Source organism: Anas platyrhynchos, chromosome Z, assembly GCF_047663525.1.
Source record: "Anas platyrhynchos isolate ZD024472 breed Pekin duck chromosome Z, IASCAAS_PekinDuck_T2T, whole genome shotgun sequence".
NCBI classification, from domain to species: domain Eukaryota; kingdom Metazoa; phylum Chordata; class Aves; order Anseriformes; family Anatidae; genus Anas; species Anas platyrhynchos.
In genome coordinates, this window is record NC_092621.1 from 33,204,539 (window position 1) to 33,226,194 (window position 21,656).

Consider the following 21,656-nt stretch of genomic DNA (forward strand, 5'->3'; position numbering starts at 1 on the left):
GAGGATACTTAGAGAACTGGCAGAGGAGCTGGCCAAGCCACTTACCATCATTTATCAACAGTCCTGGCTATTGGGGGAGGTCCCAGTTGACTGGCGGCTAGCAAATGTGATGCCCATCTACAAGAAAGGCCGGAGGACTGACCCAGGAAACTACAGGCCTGTCAGTTTGATCTCAGTGCCAGAGAAGCTCATGGAGCAGATTATCTTGAGAGTCATCACGTGGCACTTTCAGGGCAAGCAGGCGATCTGGCCCAGTCAACATGGGTTTATGAAAGGCAGGTTCTGCTTGACAAACCTGATCTCCTTCTATGACACATTTAGTGGATGAGGAAAATTCTGTGGATGTGGTCTACCTTGACTTCAGTAAGGCTTTTGACACCATTTCCCACAGCATTCTCCTCAAGAAACTAGCTGCTCGTGACTTGGAATGGTGTATGCTTTGTTGGGTTAAAAACAGGCTGGATAGCCGGGCCCAAAGTGTCATAGTGAATGGAGTCCAGTTGGATACCGGTCACTAGTGGCATTCCCCAGGGCTCAGTACTGGAGCCAGTTCTCTTTAATATCTTTATCAATGATCTAGATGAGGGCATTGAGTGCACCCTCAGTAAGTTTGCAGATGACACCAAGTTAGGTGCGTGTGTCAATCTTCTTGAGGGTAGGAAGGCTCTGGAGGAGGATCTGAATAGGCTGCACCGATGGGCTGAGGTCAACTGCATGAAGTTCAATAAGGCCAAGTGCCGGGTCCTGCACCTGGAGAGCAATAACCCCAAGCAGTGCTATAGGCTAGTAGATGAGTGGTTGAAAAGTTGCCAGGCAGAGAAGGACCTGGGAGTGATGGTGGACAGTTGGCTGAATATGAGCCAGCAGTGTGCTCAGGTGGCCAAGAAGGCCAATGGCATCCTGGCTTGCGTAAGAAACAGTGTGGTCAGCAGGGCTAGGGAAGTGATTGACCCACTGTACTCGGCTCTGGTGAGGCTGCACCTCAAGTACTGTGTTCAGTTTTAGGCCCCTCACTACAAGAAGGACATTGAGGTGCTCGAGTGAGTCCACAGAAGGGCAATGAAGCTGGTGAGGGGTCTGGAGAACAAGTCCTGCAAAGAGCAGCTGAGGGAGCTGGGTTTGTTCAGCCAGGAGAAGAAGAGGCTCAGGAGTGACCTTATCACCCTCTATAAGTACATTAAAGGAGGCTGTAGTGAGGTGGGGGTTGGTCTATTCTCCCATGTGCCTGGTGACAGGACGAGGGGGAATGGGCTACAGTTGCTGCAGGGGTGTTTTAGGTTGGATATTAGGAAGAACTTCTTTACTGAGAGGGTTGTGAGGCATTGGAATGGGCTGCCCAGGGAAGTGGTGGAGTCACCATCCCTGGAAGTTTTTAAAAGATGTTTAGATGTAGAGCTTAGGGATATGGTTTAGTGGCAGACTTGTTAGTATTAGGTCAGAGGTTGGACTCGATGATCTTGAGGTCTCTTCCAACCTAGATAATTCTGTGATTCTGTGATTCTGTAATTTTACTGGCACCACAGTATAGAGTCTCAAATATTTCTGCTCTTTCAAAGATAAGTATCACAAAATAAAATAAAATAAAATAAAATAAAATAAAATAAAATAAAATAAAATAAAATAAAATAAAATAAAACAAAACAAAACAAAACAAAATAAAATAAAATAAAATAAAATAAAATAATCAAATAAATCAGATATAATGGTAACTAGTGAGGTCATCACAAGAGGGATATGTTTCTGTAATGTTCACAGAAATTTAGTAAAAGGGATAAACTAGTACTAATGACCACTATAGTTATGGTTAGAGATGTCCGATTGTCACATCTAAATATTTATATTAGTGTCATAGTGAAATGAATTTTCCTGTCCTTTTCATCAACTTGATTTATATAAGTTAGTTGGTAATGTCTAGTCATGGCCCTTTAGCCTCTCTTTTACACATAGGATGCTCTGCAAGAAAAATCTTCCTCAGCAGATTTTAATTACACTGAAATTTTTAAGAGAATGATCCCTAATGTTCTGTTAAATACAGAATATTCAGAAAAGTGCAGAAATACCTAATAGGTTTAGTAAAATTAATGTCGTATTTTGCATACTTGGGAGAGAAAAGGGTCATAATGGATTGGACCTTATTAATCCCTTGTCTTGCTTTCATTTAAATACCTTTCTACTACCTTCTCACTGGATGATAATGGGGTTCAGAGATGGGGCTTTTAACTCCATTCTTTTACTGTCTTCAGTTTTAGTTCTTTTAACACTTTAGGACACTCTATAATTATATTGCCTAAATCACATATAACTGATCCCTCACAACAGCATTAAAACTTTGACTTAATAAGCCAAATATTCCTTTAATATTATTAAACTTCTTAGGTGAAAGCATGCATCTATTTCCCAGCACCTCATCCCAGAATCCTGACTTCATGAAAAAGGGCTCTTTGAAAGGGAGCAGAGCATTTTTTCACCCATGTAGTCTTCTGAGGAGTTCTGAAGTCCCAAATTTCAGACATCAAATGGCAATAGGTGCTGTCTTTTCTAAAAAGGGGTACCTCACTGATGCAAATGAACTTTCTTATAACAGTGCTGGAGGGAATGGGGGGGTAAAGGGGGAGAGGGTCATTAGGGCTTGTCCCTTTCCCTTTCCCTTTCCCTTTCCCTTTCCCTTTCCCTTTCCCTTTCCCTTTCCCTTTCCCTTTCCCTTTCCCTTTCCCTTTCCCTTTCCCTTTCCCTTTCCCTTTCCCTTTCCCTTTCCCTTTCCCTTTCCCTTTCCCTTTCCCTTGTCTTCGTCTTCTTTTTTCTTCTTCTCCTCCTCCTTTTTATATCTGAAAAATAAACAAAGTTTGTAGGTAAAATATAATTCACAAATATGTATATATATATTTCTTTACTAGAAAATAAGCCAGTATACTTCTGACATGCTTTTAAGTTTTATTTATTGACAAGCTACATTTAAAAAAAAATGTAGTAAGGGAGAGACAGCTAAACTGTTTTTACTGTTTAATTTGTTTAACTGTGATTTGTTGTTTTTAATCTCTTTAAAAAATATATTTTGTTTTGTTTTGCTTTGTTTTGTTTTTATTTTGTGAAAGATTTAGTAAACTAAGAAATTTCTACCTGGCATCCAGATTGTTGAGAGGTTGTTTTAATCCAGAATATGAATTTTGCTCTTTGATGAGGATCCCTTTGGAACAGTTTTTATATATGGAGGTCATTCACAATAACACTAGTGCTGTCCAAACTTCCTTGTCTTTGGGCATTAGATCTATGGAAGACACAATACGTATAGAGAGGAATAACTGTTTGCTCTAATACCAACAATATTAAAAAACATATTAGAATGCTAGTGAAAAAGCTGAGTGTTGACAGAGTATTTATGAATATACAAGACTAAATGTCTCTCAAAGTATGTAAAGTGACTTGCAAACTGTGAAAAAGGCCACAGGTTATCTCCATATAGCTTTCAGCTGAAATACAAACTGCAAACGTAGATGTAGCTCATTGCAGAAATCAGCCGAAAACCTGACCTCTGAATTCTCTCTGTAGATTATCACTGGTCCTCAACATTATTGTTTATTTCTCTACTTAGGTTCCAAGTTTATGGTAAATGGAAAGAACTGTTAAATTCTGTGTGATGAGCAAAATGTTTTGTATTATAGGAAAGCAAAACAAAACAAAAACAAACCAGTAAATTTTGAGCTAAAGAAGAGTTTTTTGATGAACAGGTCCTCCACAGTAACTCCCTCTCCTCTCCTCTCCTCTCCTCTCCTCTCCTCTCCTCTCCTCTCCTCTCCTCTCCTCTCCTCTCCTCTCCTCTCCTCTCCTCTCCTCTCCTCTCCTCTCCTCTCCTCTCCTCTCCTCTCCTCTCCTCTCCTCTCCTCTCCTCTCCTCTCCTCTCCTCTCCTCTCCTCTCCTCTCCTCTCCTCTCCTCTCCTCTCCTCTCCTCTCCTCTCCTCTCCTCTCCTCTCCTCTCCTCTCCTCTCCTCTCCTCTCCTCTCCTCTCCTCTTCTGTGTTATATTCAGTTCTCTTCAAATATGTCCCTGAAAACATCCTGTGATGTTTCTCATGTCTCTTGGCTTTCATCAGTAAAATATTTCACAGGCTTTGTCTTGTTCACTGTAATGATTTGGTGATTGGTTGAGAAAAGTGTCTTTATTGATTGATTGATTTTCATCATTCTATCAGTATTGGCATAATACATTAGAACATTTATTTGTTTGTTTGTTTGCTATTAGTAGAGAATTAATTGACTCAAGTAACCTCACTATTCCATATCTGAGTCTGATGCAAAGAATTAGATTATGAGATTCTATCAAATCCATGTTTCAGAGGTAAAATGTTACTAGCTTTTTAAGACTAAGTAATTGCCCTAAGTAGTTTGTTGTTGGCTTGCACTTCTTTCATTAGATTCACAGTTTCAAACATGGACGCGTGATTCCTTACATAATATATCTTCATATAAAGAAATCAGAAGCAGCAGAAGAAAAAAAAATAAAAGGGAAGTTTGTCCCCTTTGTGTAGCCTGTTTGGAAATCAGAAATTTGTTTCTACTAAAACTCAGGAAAGCCAGCTCCTGGGGAGACTTCAGCCCAGGGATATAGGTGTTATATTGTTGTCAGGTCCAACAATGTCTTAAAAGATGTTTCTGTCAAAATCACTGTACTGGAGAGTTCTCTGGCAGTTTGAATACATTGCAGCTCATTTCTCTCAGGCTCCGTTTGAGGGATCTGTCTGTTGGATTAATTTTTCTATTTGGAAATTAGTAGAAAAGTTTTTGCTTTGCAGAAGTTGGTGCTGGATATCTAGAAAAGGAAAAGGTTGAAAGACAGGGCTTTACAAGTGTAGGTAACATAAATATTTCCAGCTAATTACCAATGCAAGCAAGTAGATCCTTGCACCAAATTCATCACTGCAATATCTCTTCACCTTTTAAGTTTGCAATTGCATAAGATTACTATTATTTTTCAAGTTATATATATATACATATACACACACACATATATATACACATATTTCTGCATTATTCCCTTCTGTGATAGAGGGATAACAGAAATTTTAAATGTATGTTACAGTTTTAAACAGCAAGGTCAGAAAGGGGAGAGGAGTTTGGCACTAATCAAAGAAGTGAAGAGTTGTCATACCAAATCCCAGAAGGTGCATTAGACCATCTGAAAACCACCACCACCAAAAAATAAACATAAACATAAACATAAACATAAACATAAACATAAACATAAACATAAATATAAATATAAATAAAAAATAAAAATAAAATACATTTGCAAGTCCTTGTAGACTCTGAGCTACATTCTAGAGTTACCTGTGAATCACGAATCACAGATTCCAGGGAAAGATAACCTGTATTAGTTCTCTGATTGGATTTTCCTACCCATCAATTAGAAGGAATTATAGGAAACTGAGAAGTCAGAAAATATAATTATAGTAGAATGAAAAGGAATTGCAAAAACACTGTGTGCTATCAATGTGTGCCCTAAGCAGACAGATGTGGTAGAATGCATTATTCAAATGTGCTCCAAATTACTTTTGCAGTCCAAGAAGAGATAAAAACTATTGCAAATCTCAATAGCAAATACATTTACAGAAAACTGATAATTCATATATGTTAGAATCAGCATTTCAGCATTTTAGATCACTTGTATGCATTAATACATAAATGGTATATAAAATTATCCTGGATTTTTTATTGTATTTTTTAATAAATGTTTATTTTCTCCTATGACTTACGTACTTGAAACAACGTTGCATGAAATGAGGCAATGGGCTTTAAATACCCATATAGCATCTTCTTTCCCTACAACATGGACTACTTTAAATCACCACAGCTGTCTTACAATTTGTGCATGGTTTTCACAAGGAAGACATACATGTTTAAAGTTTTTTTCATTATCTCCATGGCTCTCAACAGACTGCCCCCAATCTACTTAATAAAATAATCTTATGCCCTATGGTGAAAGATGGTGTCAATAGTTCTGTTGACCTAGCACAACATATTTTTGATATTTAAGATTAGAATGGAATCATAGAATCACAGAATGGTTCACATTGGAAGGAACCTTAAATATCGTGTAATTCCAATTCCTCTTGCCATGGGCAAGTATATCTCCCATGATATCAGTCCGATCAAAACCCCATCCAACCTGGCCTTGAACATTTTGAGGGATGAGGCATTCACAACTTGCTGGGCAATGCATTCTAGTGTGTCACCACCTTCTGAGTAAAGAATTTCTTCCTTATATCTAACATAAATCTACTCTTTTTTTTTTTTTTTTATTCATCTCGCAGCCATTACTCCTTGTCTACACCCCCTAATAAAGAGTCCCTCTCCAGGTATCCTGTAGGCTCCCTTCAGGCAGAGAAAGGCTGCATGTATTCATGAAGCCATGTTGTCTGTCACCAATCACCTACTTATATTCCATATGACTTTCCGTAAAGTCTGGTATTGTGCAGATAGAGAATTTCCCATAGGAACTGAGGACCAGCTGGAAACTCACCATCATCTATTTAGATACACTTCTTTCTTGATCTGGACTTCAATCCACAGTAGTGTATTTTCCAAAAATCTGCACAAGAAAGAAAAAAAAAAAGGGGGGGGAGGATTTGATAAAAATACAATGAGATAAAAAGTAAATAGAGTCATAGAATCATAGAGCTATTGAATCATTAAGGTTGGAAGAGACCTTTAAGATCATCTGGTCCAAACATCACCCTACTACCAATATCACCCAGTAAACCACTTCCCTAAGTACCACATCCAACCTTTCCTTGAGTCCTCCCAGGGACAATGATGCCACCACTTCCCTGGGACACCTGTTCCAGTGCCTGACTACTCCTTCTGAGAATAAATGTCTCCTAATTTCCAACCTCAACCTCCCCTTGTGCATCTTGAGGCCATTCCCTATTGTCCTATCACTAGGTATCTGTGAGAAGAGGCTGACTCCCAGCTCCCCATACCTTCTTTTCAGGTAGTTGTAGAGAGCAATAAGGTCTCCCTCAAAGCACCTCTTCTCCAGGCTAAACAACTACAGTTCCCTCAGACGCTCCTCATAGGACTTGTGTTCCAAGCCCTTCACCAGCTTTGTGGCCCTTCTCTGGACAGCCTCCAGGGCCTCGATATCCTTCTAGTAGTGAGCAGACCAAAACTGAAGACAGTACTCAAGGTGCGACCTCATCTGAGCAGAGTACAGAGAAACAATTACTTCCCTGGTCCTCATGTTACACTATTCCTGATACAAACCAGGATGACATTGACTTTCTTAGCCACCTAGGCACATGGCTGGCTCATGTTCAGGCAAGCATTAATCAGCAGCCCAGATTATTTTTTCTCTGCACAATTTCCAGCTATTCACTCCAAAGCCTCTAGTGTTGCATGGAGTTATTGTGGCCAAAGTGCAGGACCCAGCACTTAGACATGTTAAACACCATCCTGTTGAACTTCGATTCATCCTGTCCATATCCTTCCCTACCCCTCTGATAGATCAACACTTCCCCTCAGTTTGGTGTCATCTGTAAATTTACTGCGGGTGCACTCAATTCCCTCATCCAAATCATCAATAAAGCTATTAAAGAGAATGGGCCCCCAACACTAATCCCTGGGGAACACTACTGGTGACCAGTCACCAGCTGCATTTCATTCCATTCACTACCACTCTCTTGGCCTGGTCATCCAGACAGTTTTTAACCCAGAAAAGAGTGTCTCTGTCCAAGCCATGGCTGCCAGTATCTCCAGGAAAATACTTGGGAGACCATGTCAAAGGCCTTGTTGAAGTCTTTGTAGACTACATCAACAGCCTTTCCCTCATCTACCAGGCTGGTCACCTGGTTGGTAAGGTTGGTAAGGCAGGACTTGTCCCATGCTAACTGGGCATGATCCTCCAGTTGTTCCACATATGCTGCATGATTGCATTCAAGATGACCTGTTCCATTTCCTTTCCTGGAACCGGGGTCAGACTGACAGGATGACAGACTGTAGTTCCCCAACTCCTCCTTACAACCCTCTTATAGATACATACACAACATATGTTAGCCATTAGTCACAGTGTTTATTGTGCTAAGTGAAGGCACTCAGATGCTACAATGCTTCAGCAATCATAGAACCAAACCGGGATGGAATGAGAGAGACTTTCAGTCAAACTGTGAATAGAAATAAACAGAAATAAACCCATGGTATAACTGGAAATGTAAGGCAAATAGTTCTGAAAAGCAGGGTTTCGTTTGTAAAGATGATTTTAATACTACAGTCAATTTTCTCATAAATATAATATAGAAACCTCACTAAAACTTCTCACAAACTGAGCCAGACAGTCTTTTCCCATGCCATATATCTATGTGATGGGTTGCAAGAATGTATCAATTGCTAATCTAAGCCTGTTGGAAAAAGGCAGCATTTTCTTTATTTAAGCTGGTAGATCATCAAGTTATTAATCTTACCTGTAGCATCCTTTCTTGCCTTTAGGTCTTAGGAAAATGTAAATCAAAAGATTTTTTGAGTTATAGTTCCTGATGATTCAGAAGGTAATATTGCAAACACAGCAGGGAAATATACTATTTACGAATTGCTTAAATGACATCTTTGCTATAACTTTAATTTACTGTTGCCATAGATCTCATTTTATATATTTCAGTTTAATTATATTTTAAAACTTTACTTTTCTCAAGATAAATGCTCTACTTCTTATTTGCATATTTTTCTTTAAAAGACAAACAAACAAGAAAACTCTTACTTATTAAAATTAATATTTGATTTTAAAATGAGCTCTAGTTTATTTATTTATGTCAGTAACTATGTATATTTTTCAAAAATTCAAAATTCTTGTGGAATGCATTATCTTATACAAAATTATAATATAATTTGCCAGCAAATTAACACTTCTAAATTGCTAAAGTTTTCCGGTTCAGAATAACTTTAAATTAAGCATGCTCTCATATACATCTGTAGAGTATTACATTCCTCTTTGATTCCTAAAAGCAAATGACAATTTTATTAACTATTGAACTCCTGGGAGTAACGTCCTGAAGTAACATCTTTGGTTTGTAGCAGAAAATAATGAAGAGATGAAATCAAGTTTCTGTATTCAAATTTGTTATGTTAAAATGCAGTGGAATTCTAAGAGATGACTACAAGAAACTTCTTTTCAGGTGTGCTTTGTACTTATGGAGACTAGCACCTGATAGCTCTGATGATAAGAAAAACTATGGAGAAAAATTACTCTCTGTTTTCTGTATTACATGTATGATGCTTAGAATGATTTGAAGGTGTAAAAAGCTGTTCTCCTTTTGGATGTCTCGATCAGTAACTTTAAAAAAAGCACTTTTACTGAGATAGCTGTTTTCAAGTAACTGTGTGGGATTTTTGTTGTTGTTGTTGGTCTCATTTTTTTGTTTGCTTGTTTGTTTGTTTTGTTTTTATCTAGAGATCAATCAAGTGCAGTAACAGTGAGAGTTCTTGTAATATCAGAACACTCTTTCAGTCTACAACGACTGATAGACATTTTTCACATAACAGTGTTCTGGTGTTTTTAGGAATTTTATTGATTTCATATATTTGATGTATATTTATATTTATATTGTATATGCATATTTATATTTAGGAGGGGTAACATATTTAGTATTCCATATTCATTTCCAATTCTTCATTTTTTTTTGCTTTTCTTTATAATTTACACAATAAGCATACCTCAAGCATCATTAATAACATTTCTGAACTATCAATAATAATTATTAATATTTAACACAATAACTTAGCATTACTTTATCAGGATTTCATTAAATATGCATGCATAGTTTATTAAATATTAATGTGAGAATATATTAAAATAGTTTGATGCAGTTATAACTTCAGGATATATTATTTCTATTTTTTAATGGGCCTTCTTGTTACTTCATTACCGATATATGATATATATATATATTCATATTTATTTTCTCATTGAGCTCACTGGATTCAAGGTTCAGACTAGTTTAGTTGCTTTTTACATGCTTGCAGCTGTCACATGGAAAAACTTATATATATATATATATAACTTATATATATATATATATATATAAATTATATATATATCATATATATATCATATATATATGATACTTATATTCAAGTCTGAACCTTGAATCCAGTGAGCTCAATGAGAAAATAAAAACAAAAATCTAAAAAATCTGTTCCAATTCTTGCCCAAATTATTTGAAAGTTGACTGTCTGCTTTTGAGACAAATAAGTCAGTATTATGTAGTATCTGTCTAAGCCAGGGAATCACATGATTAACAGTACTTGTGTAACCCTGTGAAGGTTTGGCTTACAGAGTAAGTTCATTTAGCAACTGTCTATATGTATGCAGGCACCATTTACGCTATCCTTTGTGCAATGTCTTTCAAATAAATTCTTTCACTAATCTACTGATGATAATCCAGTGAAGCTATAAATATGTAAGAATAATTATTTGTAAATTAAAAAACAATGCAATCAGGAAAATAAAACTGTCATTAAGCAATGATAACCAAATGTTTGTTGAAATCCCATACACTGTGTATTTTATGTGGATAGCACTCACACTTAAAACTGACAACATAAAAATACAAATAAATAAATAAATACATAACTTACTTGCTATTTTAATATTGATTCCTGAAATATTTTCCACCGCTCCACATTGGGAATAAGGAGAATGGATCTGTTTTCCAGAAAATAACATGTAGAATATTTAGGATTCTATTTATTTATTAACCAGGATGATCAAGGGAACCTTTAATATGAAATATGTGATGTCAGAGAATGAAAAGTTTTGTTTTTTTGTTTTGTTTTGTTTTTAAGAATTAATGATATAATATTTAATTCAGAAAAAAAATATATATTTTTTTTAAGGATGTTTTTTGTTGAATTGTTTGAGGATTGTTTGGTTGTTTGTTTTTTTTTATTATTATTATTACTTATTTATTTTGTTTTGTCTTGTTTTGTCTTGTCTTGTTCTGGTTTGGTTTTGTGGTCTTTTTTGTTTGTTTGGTGGTGGTAGTGGTTGGTTGGTTTAGTTTTGTTTTGTTTTCCTATCTTCAGCCCTCTCTGAGCATGTGCTACATAATGCATTCTAACAGGAAAGTTAAAATGTTTATTGGTAGCACTTAAATAATGCTATATGTAGTAGTAGTATATGTCATAGAAGTTATGATTACATGTTAATTTCAGAATGGTAAACTTTATTTCTACTTTAAAAAAATTGAGACTTCTGTTTCTAAGCTGAAACACTTAACTGTAGAGATCTACAAGTGCAAAAAATACCCAGTAATTGCTCACAGACATGCTGTGGATGGTGTCTTACACTTCAGAACTTCAAGTGATTTCTCAATAACTAGAGCAAACCATCAGACTGCTCCAAAGGAGTTAGTGGAAATGATTTGTCATGCAATGATGTGTTAGCTGCAGGCGTCTCAAAATACCTGGCACTTATTCAAAAGCACTTTGAACTCCAAGTTCTGTTATCACTTTTGTAAGCAGAAACTTTGGGGAGTGATAGCTCAGAACCAGAAAAATCTGAATTTCTCTGCACAAATATAACTTCTAATGGAATGTTTCAAATGTAAGACTGTTTTTGGAGAATTCATTTATAATAATATCCAAGTCTTTAGAACAAAATATGATACTAGAGACCATGACGTACTCTAGTTATCTCTTACAATAGTAAGGAATTTATTAAAGTATCACCAGAAGGAATTCACTCAGTGGTATTTGCCTCTATTCATAGAAAACTGATGAGCTCAAGGATTATTTTGTCTTATCTATTTATTTTCCTTAGTGAACCTTTTATGAATTTAAGAATATACAGTAGTCAGTGAGTCAAGCAACCAGAATTTTTCTTTTTCACAGACATCAACACAGAGATGGATGAATACCAACCAATTTATCTAGTATTTTTGATTTAAAAATGAATTTCATCTGGTTGTGTCCTCTCACTATGAAAATGAGAGTGATTGAAATTTATTTGTATGTATGTGCAACAAATATTAAGCTACAAACAGTCTGTCAAGTGAGTGTGGTGAGACTACACACAAGAAACTGTAATGCTGTTGCTAATTTTTTTCTACAGGACTCTGCTTCAATTTCTAGCAGGAAAATCTTCATCTCCTGCTTGAATAAAAATTGAGATTTTGTAAGATACTGGAGCTCACAGGTGAGTGAACAAGTCATTTGAAAAGTTAGGCAGAGACAGACAACTTGATGTGTTTCAGAAATCAGAACGGGAAGGAGAAGGGTGATGGGGGGAATGGGGTGGTGATACAGAAACCACATTTGGTGACCTCAAATTTGACAGCTATTGACAAACTGAAAATTATCAGTTTCTGTGCTGTACCTGCATAAAGTAATTCTCAGTATTCTGGAGAATACAACCAATCATCTGTAACAGAGATGATCTCAGAAATTTCAGACAGTTTTTGGAATATATATATTTTATTGCTGGGGGTCACTTTACTATTGACCTATAAAGTGCAAGCAATGGCCAGAAGATCATCAGTAACTACTCAAACATCCTTTCTCAGATATACCAAGATCAAGGCAAAATAGAGATGGTTATGATATAGACCTTTTGTAGGTTAGATGCTCAAGAAGTACAGAAAGCTAAATACAAAATGGGCAAGATAAAGGAAATATATACACTTACCTCAAAAAGTCCAGGAAGTTAGTAATTAAGAAACACGTAGAGAGGAAAAATATGTCATGGAGGCCAATACCTCTTCCATAATCAAAGTTCTACTTGCTTTTGGAACTAGATCTGGGACGACTCTTTCCAGCATATGGTCCTCCTCTGGAGTCTTAGTGACTCTAGAAGTGGCAATTATATTAATTCCTTTTTATTTATTTATTTTATTTAATTTTCTGTCATGTATAAATTCACAAATTGGCAGGGAGTGCTGCCAGTTATCTGGAGAGGCAATCTGCACCTCAGTTAGCATTTCACATTCCACAACATTGAAAAAAGGCAGAGAAGACCAAGACAAAGAGTGGAGTATGTAATACAGATTTTACTTACAATTTGTTCTCTGACCCATTTTAGGCTTAACAGTCAGGTTAGGTGAACAGTTTTTACAGATTAACATTTACTCATTCATCCTTGGATCTTTTGTAGATTCAAGTCTGTTTTTCATATGTTTTATTCTGATCACAGGGGAAGAATATAAAAATTTTAGAAAGATGATAGTGATAGCACACATGCAGATCAAAGATGTCACCACAGCAGCATTATCCATCTGGCAAACAGAAGAAGTAACTCTCATTAAAAGGGGACACAAAGATGATGAAGGTCCTAGAGGGGAAGATATATGCGGAGCACCTGAGGTCACTTGGTTTGTTCAGCCTGGAAAAGAGAAGGCTGAGGACTTTATCATGGTCTCCAGCTTCCTCACAAGTGGGAGCAGAAGTGCAGGCTTTGATCTCTTCTCTCTGGTGGCCAGCAATAGGACCTGAGAGAATGGAGTCAAGCTGTGACAGGGGAGGTTCATGTTGGATATCAGGAAAAGATTCTTCACCAAGAAGTGAAGGTGGCTGCACAACGGAACGGGCTCCCCAGGGAAGTAGCCACGTCAGCAAGACTGTTGAAGTTTAAGAAGTGTTTGGACTATGCTCTAAGTCATGTGGTCTGAATTTTGGGGTAGACCTGTGTGGATCCAGGAGCTGGACTTGAGGATCCTTCCAACTCAGGATATTCAAGGATTGTATGATTCTATGATCTAAGGCTGAACACTGGAAATGAAGTTACTGACTTCATTGTCCTAAAACAATGAAGACTGTCCTTCTCCATCTATATGAACAGACAAGAAAAAGGGCATTCAGATTTTGCATCTAAGCAGGGACTGAGAGAAACATCTTTTACAATTACATTCTCCTATATGATAGTGGAAAAATAATTCTGATCTCTCAGACTCTGAGAGATAGTAAACAGACCCAGAAAAGGACTACTACTACTATTCTTCTTATTATTTATTTCTTCCTCCAGCTTCTGTCTACAAAAAGCTCTGCAAAAGCTAATATCATTTTTTTTTTTTTTTTTTTTTTTTTTTTTTTTTTTTTTCTGGTGAAAAACTGAGCTTGCTTGGGTTTATTTCTTCCTGTAACAACAGGTTCCAAATTTGAATGAGCATACATGTATAAGATGACCACAAGATATGTTATGATTCTGGATTTTCTTATGTGGGTAAATCTGTTGAAAAGTGGACCACTGCAAAAGGAAAGTAGTATACCCTAATACATGTTTGACATACTCTCCTGCCTCAAACAAGGATAGGCTTAATGTGTTGAAATTGGAGGCTTTGCCATCTGTCACAAGAAAGCATTATTTTAAGACATGGGAACAGACAGTGGTTCTAGGAAAAGAAGAAAGATGAATTGTATGGGTCACCAAGATTCTCACTAAACATTTGGATGTGTATTGAACTAATATCTTCCCTTCATGAATATGTGATAGATTTCTTTAAGCACTACATCATACACAGCATTTACCACAAACAGCCATAAATCTTAATCTTTGACAGAAATTCAGCCTCATGCTTATGCAAATGTGTTGCACCCAGAATGTGCAGCTTTGGCAGCTTGATTCTGTTGCTATGAAGATAGACACTACATTTTAAAAATGAATATATGCTCAGGTACTCTACTTAACTACATATTTCTTGCCTCTGATATCATCATGACCATCAGATATGGACGATCACAAAACTGTACTGTAGTTGTGAAACAGTGATGTTGTGTGGACAAATGATTTATGAATTCAGAGATACAAGAAGAAATACATTTCAAAAACAAACTAGAAGAAAAAAATCCTTTTTTATCATAGAATCATAGAATGGCTCAGGTTGGAAGGGAAATTAACACCTAGTTCCTTCCACCCTTCCATAGGCAGAAATGCAACCCACTACATCAGGTTGCTCAGGTCTGGAATACCTTCAGGGATGGGGCATCCACAGCCCTAGACAACTCACTCCAGAGCCTCACCACCCTCTGAGTGCAGAATTTCCTCCTAATCTCTAATCTAAATATCTCCTCTTTCAGTTTAAAACCATTCCTCTTTGTTCTGTCATTACCTGTTTGAGCAAAGTCAACTCTTTTATAAGTCCCCTTTAAATACTGAAAAACTGCAATAAGGCCACCCAGGAGTCTTCTTTTATTTAGGCTGAACATCCCCATCTCTCCCATCCTTTCTTCATAGGAGAAAAAAAGTCATCCAGACCTTTGATCATATTTGTAGCCTTTATCTTCAATCTGGAGATGTCATGTGTGACCCTGTCAAAGGCTTTACAGCACTCCAGGTAGATGACATTAGTTGATCTTCCCTTGTCAACTAATGCAGTCTCTGTGCATAATGAGCTGAAACCAAAAAAGTAGAAGTAGCAGCCAGAAGAAGCAGTAAAACCTCTATGTTATGTTTTTGTTTATCACCTCTGAGAACATAGTTAGGCCCATTATAAAACGTAAAAGTATTTTTCACTTTGATTTAAAAACCTGGACTGAAATTCCTTGCCTTATAGAAATGCCTCCCTGTCCAAGAGGTTGAGATCCTGGTTAGATACATAACATAAGAAGACCTTTTTACAGGATCTCTCCCACATAACTCCAAAATGGGCTTACATTTAAAGGCCTAAACCATGTGATTATCCAGTATATGTGATGTCTCCAGCATGTCTCTTCAGATCACTGACCCTATGGCTGGTATGTACTTTATATTATATCTCATTTCAAGTTAAGACTGCAATGCAATGAAATATGTCAATGAAATATTGATGCATAGTTCTTCAAGTGGTTATTGAAGTTTCAAGTTTCTTTCATTACTCTATTACAAAACATATCCATATTTACCACTAAATATCTGTATGTCTTCATCTTCCTCTTCTATACCTTTTTTTTTTTTTTTTTAGTAGTAGACATTAAAATGCTTAAAAGCATATATCATAATTATTTGATCAATATAAAATAGTTTTGCTATACAGCAAAGAAAGTCCAAAGTGGTATGGCTCAGTGAACTATTACGTAGTCAGTAATGGTGCTCTAGGTATGTACAACTTCACTTCAGTCTCCAGAAAGCTACACACAACCTGGCCTGTGCTAGCTGGGACTGTGTGTGCATATGCCTGTGTATCTGTGTGTGTCTGTGTCTCTAGAGAGACACAGTCTCTAGAATATGTCTCTAGAGATAGAGAGTAACTGGCTGTGAGAGAATAAAAAAATAAAAACAGGTCTCTCACCAACTAAAGTTTTGTCAGGAGAGAAACATGATTACTTAGACTAGAAAGAATAACGCAACATATTTAAGGAAGAGGAAAGATCCCAAACTTTATGTGAAAATACCAATTTTTATGGACTTCTGTGGAACTGTGATAGTTTACAATGCTTGAAGATTAGAATCTCTATTTACATTTGCTGAAAATTTATTAATTATTTCTGCAATCATCAACTAGCCTTAGGAATTAATTGTGAGAAAATGAGATTATAAAACTTTTTAATTGGTTTATTTGGACAGTCGGTGTTTTTTTTTTTGTTTGTTTTTTTTTTTGTTTGTTTGTTTGTTTGTTTGTTTTTTTTTTTTTTTTTTTTTTTTTTCCTGCTATTTCTGTCTGGGTTTAAGAGTGCTAAAAGATCTTCAGCTGGTACACTTCAGGACATGGGACAAACCAGAAGAACATCTCGCAAGGGGAAGTTAAATATGTACAGACAGAAATAAGATGTTTGTATCGGTTACAAGGTTGAGAAAAATTGCTTATCTATCTGGTTGTTCTGAGAATGAAGAAAGACTTGAGTACTTTTTTTTTTTTTTTTAAATATATTGTGATTAAGTAATTAAGTAGACTTATTTAACATAAACTTTTCTTGAGATTTTCTGGAAGAGAAGAATACTTAGATATCTTTACGAGTTTAGACTTTACTTCTTAAATGTTTTAATCTTTGTAGGAAACTTCAGCCAGAGGAAGATTTACCAACACATTTTGTGTATCTAAGTTATATATTACATTTTATGCAATCTGGTAAACTAAAAATATGAGTGCATGTAGAAGTTTTGGTGCAAAGTGTTGCTGTTGTTTGCTGCTCTGAGTATTCTCTGCAAACTGGAATTAAAATAAATAAATAAATAAATAAATAAATAAATAAATAAATAAATACACAGTGTAACAGACCTTATTAAATACAATACACTTGTTAATGTAGCTGTAGCATGTGAATACATTTGACAAAACAAAGACAACTATATCACTTTACTTGTAGCTCACCTCTCTCTATCCAGTAGTGATATACTTGACTTGTCTGTATTGTAGGTAGACCCTTTTTTCAGCTGATATAAATGATTTTTCTGCATGTATGCCATTCTTATTTTAATTCTACTTAATTATATTATTTTGCTATCAAGAATTAGCTAAACTTATTACATTGACTGTTGCTTAGTCATCCAAAAATTATGCCATTTCCCTGAATTACTATTTATGCCAATAATCCCTATGCTATGGCCACTACATATTAGAATTTCATTACTGTTCATCTTTCTGTGCTTAAGTATAATGAAGTGTGTAATTTCCCTGGAACCATCCACTGAGCCTTAAGGTGTGAATCAATTTCATATGTTCCACCTCTGTCACACTGCAGCTCCAAAAGCATACTTAACACAGTCATGAAGTGCAGAGGGAATAATGGAGGGAATAAGTGCAGAGGTTTGTGCAACCCCCTGAGCATTTTTTATTATTTTTTTTTATCCCATTCAGTCTGCTCAGAACAATGCTGAAACTAATTACTAGGCAGCACCTTTCTGTACATAATCTTAGTATTCTGTCTACTCATAACAATACCCACAAGTTACCATAGAAAATAATTCAGAAAAAAATACATAAAGTAAAATGTATATTTGCCTGACGTTCTTAAATGAAGGACATTATATCTCTAATTATTTCCTATCTGGGGCACACAGACAGACAATATAGATAAACCCAGTCAACACTCTTAGTAGTTTTCTTATCAACACATTTGATTGCTAGCAGGTTTTTTTTTTTTTTTTTTTTTTTGAAATGCTAACAGATGATTGTTTGGGGAGGGGTTGCTTATTTGTTTGATTTTTTTAATTTTCATATGGGATCAAAAATAATTTGAAGGTACCTACATACATCATTTCTGTTTGCTTTTTAAGCTTAAAATGGACTCATAACACATCTTGTCAACTGTGTGCAAAATATATTTCTGTTCTAAAAGGGCAGGAGAGTTGAAAAATAAAGCAGTGCTTGACTAGAGGTAGATGAGTAAATAATAATAACATTATTTTCTGCACTCAGAATTAGGGACATTGAGTTTACAGATTCAGGTGCTGCTATGGTTACTTCCAATCTACAGATTTATTTTATTTTATTTTATTTTATTTTATTTTATTTTATTTTATTTTATTTTATTTTATTTTTTTAGTAAGACTGTGTCACTAATATCATGTTTTACATAAGAAAGTGTCTTATTCCTTCTGCTATAGGTATATAGACAGTGAAGAGATCTAGAGATAGGAATTATTCTCTTGATAGAAATACTTACCACTATCTACACATTAAAAATAAATAAATACATGAAGCTGAATCAAAACCCCACTAACATAAAATGTATAAAATATATAAATATCCTACTACTTAAAAACAGAGATTGTGTTTCATTTTTAGGTAGAAGTTTGTTTTTTATATGACAAAACCATTTATAAAAAGAAAATAAATTAATTGTAGAGTTGAGCATACTTTTTGTTTGAAAAGTACCCTTCTGAAGTTCATAGTATGACAGATAAAGCAGAACAACTGAATTAAGTGCTCCATTAGGATAATATTTCCTGCTACTTACATGATATTGTTGCTTGATTAGTTCTGGGCTTTATAGTTTGGATGATCAAGGCTGTCTACAATTTTGCAAAGGAAAAGCTTGATTCTGGAAAATTAAATACAATTCCTGGACAGAACCCAAATCCACTGAATTTACAGATTTCTTTTTCTCATAATCATACTACCTGACCGAAGAGAGAATTGTTGCTAAGCAACATCATTCCTCTTTTCCCCTGTTCCATTTCATGCTCAAAAGCTCACTGAACAAGTGGTCTTGCCAAAAAAACACTAAAAAAGATAAAAAGATAGTATGCTAACAACAATTTCCACCCCTCACAGAACCGAGTTTTGGATCTTTTCTGGAGTGAGACATAAAGCAGTGGGGAAAGCAAGGCTCATAAATAATTTGCCATTTTCTGCAGTCACTGTAAAATGAGGAGGAATCTGTATTTCGTATGAACCACAAATCCCATTGATGCCACTTGGCACTAGTCTAGTGAAAGATAAATTTCCTTTATAGAACTGCTCTAAAAAAGGAGGTTTAATGGTTTCATGTTATAGTGTGAGGAACCACTACAAACAATGGTCTTGATAATGCATATGGACACTCCTGTACAAATAACAACTGCTTCAGTGTGTGCTGGATCCTGGCTGTACCATTTTAAAAATTTGCTCATAAACATAGTCACTCATCCAGTCATCAAGAAGTGAATAAACTTGCCTAACTTTTTTGTTTTGTTTTGTTTTGCTTTGTTTTTCCTATCATATTTCAAATGGACCATACTATACTTCGCTCTTACGTTTATTTCCTACTAGTGTTATTATAAATTGATTCGAAGTGTGGGGTACAGTAAAGGTATGTGATTCTAGAAATTGTGTCACCATTTATGTGGTTTCATTTTGATATTGCTTTTTTTTAATTTTATTTGTTTCTTTTAAGATTTTACTACTTGCAATTTATGTTAATAAATTATATCCTTGCTAAGACCTTTGCATTCATTCCTCTTTTTTTTTTTTTCTTTTTCTTTTTTTTTTAATGAAAAACACTAAATACTCCCTGTTCTGATCTAGCTGCCTATAAAGCATGACCAGTGTACTTCCATCTGTACAAGACACATGCTTTGGTGACAGATTATACCACAGTATTATAGACGGTACAAGTATAATAAGGTGGAATTTTAACCCAGGGGAAACTGTGTCAAAGGTTGCATAAAAAATGCTCTATGCTAGAAGGCTGAGAGACAGAGAATTATTTCGTTTCATAAGTTCAGTACATTACTCCGTACAAGTCCAGTTTGCATTTTCTAAAAACAAAATATTATTAGGAAGGTGATCAGGATAATGAAAAACTGCACAGATGCAAAGGCCCACCCTATCAAAGAGCAAGTGAAGTGAAGATTACACATAGGACCAACTGCAAGTGAAAAGCTCATAGGCAGGAAAAAAAAAAAAAAAAAAAAAAAAGCTGATTGCACCTAAGATATCATTTAACCATCAATGAATCAGGTTGATGTCAGGAATCCTTGAGAAGCTACTAGGTCTCACAGAAGGACTATAAAAATAATTCATTTTTATAGGTAATTATTTTTCAAATGGTCATTTCATTACCAACTTATATAAGAGAGGTTACTTGGCTCCCTTGGAAGCATCTTGGTCTGCAGCTCATTTGACAGCTATTAGACACGAGTATTTTAATTCAATACTGCCATTCCAAAAAGTTTCATTGTATTTATTATAAAATTATTAATTGATGGCCTGATGCTTTCCAAGTTTAAATAAATTATTTTACTTGTTTGTGTGTTCTGTGAAATTGTTGTGATTTAACAAACACAATTAGTATTGTTCAATGGCTTTATTTTATTCCTTTTTAATCTAAAAAATTATTTCAGGCAGAAGTGTGGTCACATATTTTTGAAGAAATTGTTCTGAGATGAAGAAAAAGTAGTCTTTTTTTTTTTTTTTTTAAATCCTTTGCATGGTATTTTCTATCACAGAATCACAGAAAAAACACTAAATTTGTGGAATGACACTGAACTTGTGGTTAGATAACCTTTTATATTTGAAAGTACCTTACTCATAACAGTAATTCATATAACAACTGACTAGCAAAATGAAAAGGAAAAAAAAATAAAAAGGAAAAAAAAAAAAAAAACTTAAGAGGCTAATTTCTAAAGCAGTGGCTTATTCTTTCAATAAACGTAAAACCCATTTCTTCCTTCTCTTTGTACATTCCTTCAGCACCCCATAAGCAAATTATCTTTCGCTGGCTGTAAGCAGTGGCTGTTTTTTAGTATGGACTCATCTCAATATTTATTTCAGTCTATTGAATAGAGACTATGGAAAATGAATATATTTTATGTGCATGTGTGTGTGTAAAAGATTAATAGCACAAAGTTGCATTTAAGTAACGCATTATTGAAGCCATATTTCCCAAGGAGCCAGACATTTTATGTAATTAACAACTGGTTTGTTAGTTTTCCATCCTGAGGCAAAGCTGACAATACATAACTATCTAATAAAGGAGTTGCTTGTCATGGTAGTGGCTGCTTCTAGATATGTTAATAAATACTTTACAGTAACAATATTTCATTTTTGAAGAGTTGGAAATTTGAAGTTGGTGCAGCTGTTAAGAACTAGCTGCAATAGAAAATTGGTTATGTTTACTACCATTTAGGAACTAATTTTCTATCACAAAATTTCTATTATTTGACAGAATTTTCTATCTAATTTCTATCTAAGAGAATTTTCTATTTAATTTTCTATCATTTGACAAATCATTAACAAGTACTGTAGATCTATCTGTCCTGCTGCTATATGACATTCTGTTCTC